Below are 6,695 nucleotides of genomic sequence, written 5' to 3' on the forward strand. Positions count from 1 at the left end.
TCTAGGTATGTCACCTTTTATTTCTTTGGTAAACATCTTATAGTTTTCATATTAAAAGTTTTAGTCTTTTTTTTTTTTTTTTGTCTTTTGTCTTTTTGTTGTTGTTGCTATTTCTTGGGCCGCTCCCACGGCATATGGAGGTTCCCAGGCTAGGGGTCTCATCGGAGCTGTAGCCACCAGCCTACACCAGAGCCACAGCAATGCGGGATCCGAGCCGCGTCTGCAACCTACACCACAGCTCACCGCAACGCTGGATCGTTAACCCACTGAGCAAGGGCAGGGACCGAACCTGCAACCTCATGGTTCCTAGTCGGATTCGTTAACCACTGCGCCACGACGGGAACTCCCAGTTTTAGTCTTTTTAGGTAGGTTTATTCCCAGGTATTTTATTGTTTTTGATGCAGTGGTAAATGGTATGGTTTTCCTAATTTCTATTTCTGATCTTTCATTGTTAGTATATAGAAATGAACCGTATTTCTGTGTATTGATTTTGTATCCTGCAACTTTATCAAATTCATAGCTAAGCTGTAAAAATTTTCTATGTATAGTATAATTTCATATGCAAACATTGATAGCTTTAGTTCTTCTTTTCCAATTTGGATTCATTTTATTGCTTTGTATTCTCTGATTGTAATGCTAGGACTTCCAAAACTATGCTGAATAATAATGGTGAAAGTGAATATACTTGTCTTGTTCCTGACAATAGTGGAAAAGCTTTCAATTTTTCACCATTGAGAATGATGTTAGCTGTCAGTTTGTCATAATTAGCTTTTATTATATTGAAGTAGTTCCCTTCTATGCCCACTCTCTGGAGAATTTTTATCAGGAAATTGTGTTGAAATTTGTCAAAAGCTTTTACTGCATCTTTTGAGATGATCATAAGGATTTTTTTATTTATTTATGTGGTTATCACATTGATAGATTTGTGAATATTGAAGAGTACTTTTACCCCTGGGATAGATCCTACTTGATCATGATGTATGATATTTTTTAATATATATTTGTATGCAGTTTGCTAATATATTGTTGAGGATTTTTGGATCTATATTCATCAGGGGTATTGGTTTGTAATTTTCTTTTTTTGTGGTATCTTTGTAAGGTTTTGGTATCAGGGTGATGGTGGCTTCATAAAATGACCTTGGGAGTGTTCCTTCCTCTTCATTTTTTGGAAGAGTTTCAGAAGAAGAGGTATTAATTCTTCTCTGAATATTTGATACAATTCAGCTGTGAAGCTATCGGGTCCTGGACTTTTGGTTTTTGGACAATTTTAATCACATTTTCAATGTCAGAGCTTGCAATTTGTCTGTTAATATTTTTTATTTCTTCCTCGTTCAGTCTTGGTAAGTTATGTCTTTGTAAGTAACTGTCCATTTCTTTTAGGTTTTCCATTTTATTAGCATACAGTTGCTCATAGTAGTCTCTTACATCCGTTGTATTTTTGTGGTGTCTGTTGTAACTTCTCCTATTTCATTTCTAATTTTATTGGTTTGAGCCCTATCACTTTTTGTCTTGATGAGTATGGCTAGAGACATTAATTTTGTTGATCTTTTCAAAGAACTAACTTTTGGTTTTATTGATCTTCTATATTATTTTCTTTGTCTCTATGTTATTAATTTCTTCTCCAATCTTTAAGATTTCTTTCCTTCTACTAATTTTGAACTTTGTCATTCCTCCTCTAGATGTTTAAGGTGTAAGCTTATGTTTTTATTTGAGTTTTTTCTTCTTTCCTGAGATAAGGTTGTATTATTACAAACTTCTCTCTCAGAACAGTTTTTGCTGTGTCCCATAGGTTTTGGATTGCTGTATCTTCATTGTCATTTGTCTCTAAGTATCCTTTAATCAAAAGCTCAATACAAGAAGAAGATATACCAATTGTTAATATACAGGCACTTAACATAGGAGCACCACAATACATAAGGCAACTACTAACAGCCACAAAAGGAGAAATTGAAAGTAACACAATAATAGTGGGAGACATTAATACCCCACTTACAGCAATGGACAGATCATTCAGACAGAAAATAAACAGGAAAACACAGGCTTTAATTACACACTATACCAGATAGACTTACTTGATATCTATAGAACTTGCTTCCCCAAAGCAGCAGATTCTTCTCAAGTGCACATGGAACATTCTCCAGGTTAGATCACATTTTGGGGCCATAAATCAAGCTTTGGTAAATTTAAAAACACTGAAATTATTTTAAGCATTTCTTCTGACCACAATGTTCTGAGGCTAGAAATCAACTGCAGAAGAAAACAACAAATACACAAATTGATAGATGCTAAACTATATGATACTAAACAACCAATGGATCATGGAAGAAGTCAAAGAGGAAATTGAAAGACACTTAGAGACAAAGGACAATGAAGATAAAACAATCAAACACCCATGTGACACAGCAAAGGCAATTCTGAGAGGGAAGTTTATAGCAATACAGTCTTATCTTAGGAAAGAATAAAAAAACCTCAAATAATAACCAAACCTTAAAAAATGCAATTATTTCAAGCATTTTCTTGGAACACAAAGCTATGAGACTAGAAATCAATGAAAGTTTATTTTTTTATTTTATTTTTATTTTTTATTGTTATTTCCCCAATACATCTTTTTTCTACCCTACAGGATGGTGACCCAGTTACATATACATGTATAAATTCTTTTCACATTATCATGCTCCATCATAAGTGATTAGACAGAGTTCCCAGTGCTACACAGCCGTATCTCATTGCTAATCCATTCCAAAAGCAATAGTTGGCATCTAGTAACTGCAACCCATGAATCCATCCCACTCCTTCCCCCTCCCCTTCGCCCTTGGCAACCACAAGTCTATTCCCCAAGTCCATGATTTTCCTTTCTGTGGAAAGGTTCATTTGTGCTGTATATTAGATTCCAGATATGTGATATCATATGGTATTTGTCTTTCTCATTCTGATTTACTTCACTCAGTATGAGAGCCTCTAGTTCCATCCTTGTTGCTGCAAATGGCATCATTTTGTCCTTTTTATGGCTGAGTAGTATTCCATCATGTATATATACCACATCTTCCTAATCCAATCATCTGTGGATGGACATTTGGTTTGTTTCCATGTCTAGGCTATTTTGAATAGTGCTGCAATGAACATATGGGTGCATGTGTCTTTTTTAAGGAAAGTTTTGTCAAGGAAGATATACAGATGGCCAACAAGCACATGAAAAAATGCTCAACATACCTGATTATTAGAGAAATGCAAATCAAAACTACCATGAGATACCACCTCACACCAGTAAGAATGGCCATCATTAATACGTCCACAAATAACAAATGCTGGATGGAGTGTGGAGAAAAGGGAACCTTCCTGCACTATTGGTAGGAATGTAAGATGATACAACCACTATGGAGAACAGTTTGGGGATACCTCAGAAATCTATACATGGAACTACCATATGACCCCGCAATCCCACTCTTGGGCATATATCCAGACACCTGCAAGTTTAAAACAGCAAATACACAAAATCCTAGAAGCTAAACATGTTATACAATGGATCATTGAAGAAATCAAGTAAGCCAGTCTTTTGAATTAAATAGTAACTGTTCAAAACAGGAAGACAAAACCTGTTTTGGCTTTCTTTTTAGCTTTCCATTCAAGTTTATTTGAAAGTTATATTTCATCATTATAAAGGCCTTTATTCCCCTCTTTTATTATTTCCTGTGCACACAAATCTTTCTTATTTAAAATAATAACTGATTTTCATGAGTCTGTTGCTTACTCCTGTAAACATGATTTTTTTCTCCACTATGTAGTCTATAGCTGTTGTTTCATTTCTTTACCACTCATACTACTCTGTTTTTTTTATTATGAGACTTGATATATTTGTGATAGTAATTTTTAAAATAACAAGAGCTTCAAAGTAGCAAATGAGTAGAGGTTTCCCAAAATCTTGTTAGGCCATTGAGTAATATAGATATATAGAGACAGATACATACGTATATACATACACACAAACAGCGGTATATATACACATACAAATATATGCATACTATATGTACACACAGAGCAATATCCTTTGACTTAATTAATTTTTCCTTTTTTCTGTTGCATTGTTCTAGAAATCCCAAAGAGAAAATTAAGTAGTTTTGCCTTTGACCCAGATTATAGGTTACATTTTTCTTCTCTTTTTTTAACTTTTTTTCCCCACTGTACAGCATGGGGATCAAGTTATCCTTACATGTATACATTTTTTCCCCCACCCTTTGTTCTGTTGCAATATGAGTATCTAGACATAGTTCTCAATGCTATTCAGCAGGATCTCCTTGTAAATCTATTCTAAGTTGTATCTGATAAACTCCAAGTTCCCAATACCTCCCACTCCCTCCCTCTCCCATCAGGCAGCCACAAGTCTATTCTCAAAGTCCATGATTTTCTTTTATGTGGAGACATTCATTTGTGCTGGATATTAGATTCCAGTTATAAGTGATATCATATGGTATTTGTCTTTGTCCTTCTGACTCATTTCACTCAGTATGAGAGTCTCTAGTTCTATCCATGTTGCTGCAAATGGCATTATTTTCTTCTTTTTTATGGATAAGTAGGATTCCATTGTGTCTGTATACCACATCTTCCTAATCCAAGCATCTGTTGATGGATATTTGGGTTGTTTCCATGTCCTGGCTATTTTGAATAGTGCTGCAATGAACATGTGGGTGCATGTGTCTCTTTTAAGGAAAGTTTTGTCTGGATATATGCCCAAGAGTGGGATTGCGGGGTCATATGGAAGTTCTATGGATAGATTTCTAAGGTATCCCCAAACTGTTCTCCATAGTGGCTGTACCAGTTTACATTCCCACCAACAGTGCAAGAGGGTTCCCTTTTCTCCACAACCCCTCCAGCACTTGTTATTTGTGGATTCATTAATGATGGCCATTCTTACTGGTGTGAAGTGGTATCTCATGGTAGTTTTGATTTGCATTTCTCTTATAATCAGCGATGTTGAGCATTTTTTCATGTGATTGCTGGCCATCTGTATATCATCCTTGGTGAACAGTCTATTCAGGTCTTTTGTCTATTTTTCCATTGATTGATTGGTCTTTTTTTGCTGTAGAGTTGTATAAGTTGCTTATATATTCTAGAGATTAAGCCCTTGTCAGTTGCATCATTTGAAACGATTTTCTCCCATTCTGTAAGTGGTCTTTTTTTTTCTTTTTGGTTTCCTTTGCTGTGCCAAAGCTTGTCAGTTTGATTAGGTCCCATGGGTTTATTTTTGGTCTAATTTCTATTGCTTTGGGAGACTGACCTGAGAAAATATTCATGAGGTTGATATCTGAGAATGTTTTGCCTATGTTCTCTTCTAGGAGTTTGATGGTGTCCTGTCATATATTTAAGTCTTTCAGCCATTTTGAGTTTATTTTTGTGCATGGTGTGAGGGTGTGTTCTAATTTCATTGCTTTGCATGCAGCTGTCCAGGTTTCCCAGCAATGCTTGCTGAATAGACTTTCTTTTTCCCATTTTATGTTCTTGCTTCCCTTGTCAAAGATTAATGGACCATAGGTGTCAGGGTTTATTTCCGGGTTCTCTATTTTGTTCCATTGGTCTGTGTGTCTGTTTTGATACCAGTACCACACTGTTTTGATGACTGTGGCTTTGTAATATTTCTTGAAGTCTGGGAGAGTTATGCCTCCTGCTTTGTTTTTGTTTCTCAAGATTGCTTTGGCGATTCTGGGTCTTTCGTTGTTGCATATAAATGCTTGGCTTGTTTGTTGTAGTTCTGTGAAAAATGTCCTGGGTATTTTGATAGGGATTGCATTGAATCTGTAGATTGCTTTGGGTAGTATGGCCATTTTTACATTATTGATTTTTCCAATCCATGAACATGGAATATCTTTCCATTTCTTTTGTTTATTTGTTTGTTTTTATTCTTCCTATTTTTTTTAATTTTTACTTTTTTCTGTTTTTTCCCATTATATAGCAAGGGGATCAAGTTATCCTTACATGTATACCTTTTTCCCCCCACCCATCTTTCCATGTCTTTACATCTTCTTTGATTTCTTTGATTCAAGTTTTATACTTCTCAGCATATACACCTTCTTCGTCAGATGTATTCCGAGGTATTTGATTTTCTGAGATGCAATTTTAAAAGGTATCGTATTTTTGTATTCCTTTTCTAATATTTCATTGCTGGTATACAGAAATGTAACTGACTTCTGAATGTTAATCTTATATCCTGCTACTTTGCTGAATTTGTTGATCACTTCAGTTAGTTTGTGGGTTGAGTCCTTAGGGTTTTCTATGTATAGTATCATGTCATCTGCATACAGTGACAGTTTTATCTCTTCTCTTCCCATATGGATGCCTTTTATTTCTTTGTTTGTCTAATTGCTGTGGCTGGGACTTCCAAAACTATGTTGAATAGCAGTGGTGAGAGTGGGCATCCCTGTCTTATTCCAGACTTGAGTGAAAAGGCTTTCAGTTTTTCTCCATTGAGTATTATATTTGCTGTGGGTTTGTCATAAATGGCTTTGGTTATGTTCAGGAATGTTCCCTCTATACCCACTTTGGCGAGGTTCTTGATCATGAATGGATGTTGGACTATGTCAAATGCTTTTTCTGCATCTATTGAGATGATCATGTGGTTTTTGACTTTTCTTTTGTTAATGTGGTGTATGACCTTGATTGATTTGTGTATGTTGAATCATCCTTGTGAACCTGGGATGAACCCT

Source organism: Sus scrofa, chromosome X, assembly GCF_054392235.1.
Source record: "Sus scrofa isolate SSC_HxYL_T2T_F1_AM1 chromosome X, Sscrofa_HxYL_maternal_Yorkshire_Landrace_v2.0, whole genome shotgun sequence".
In the NCBI taxonomy this organism is placed as follows: Eukaryota; Metazoa; Chordata; class Mammalia; order Artiodactyla; family Suidae; genus Sus; species Sus scrofa.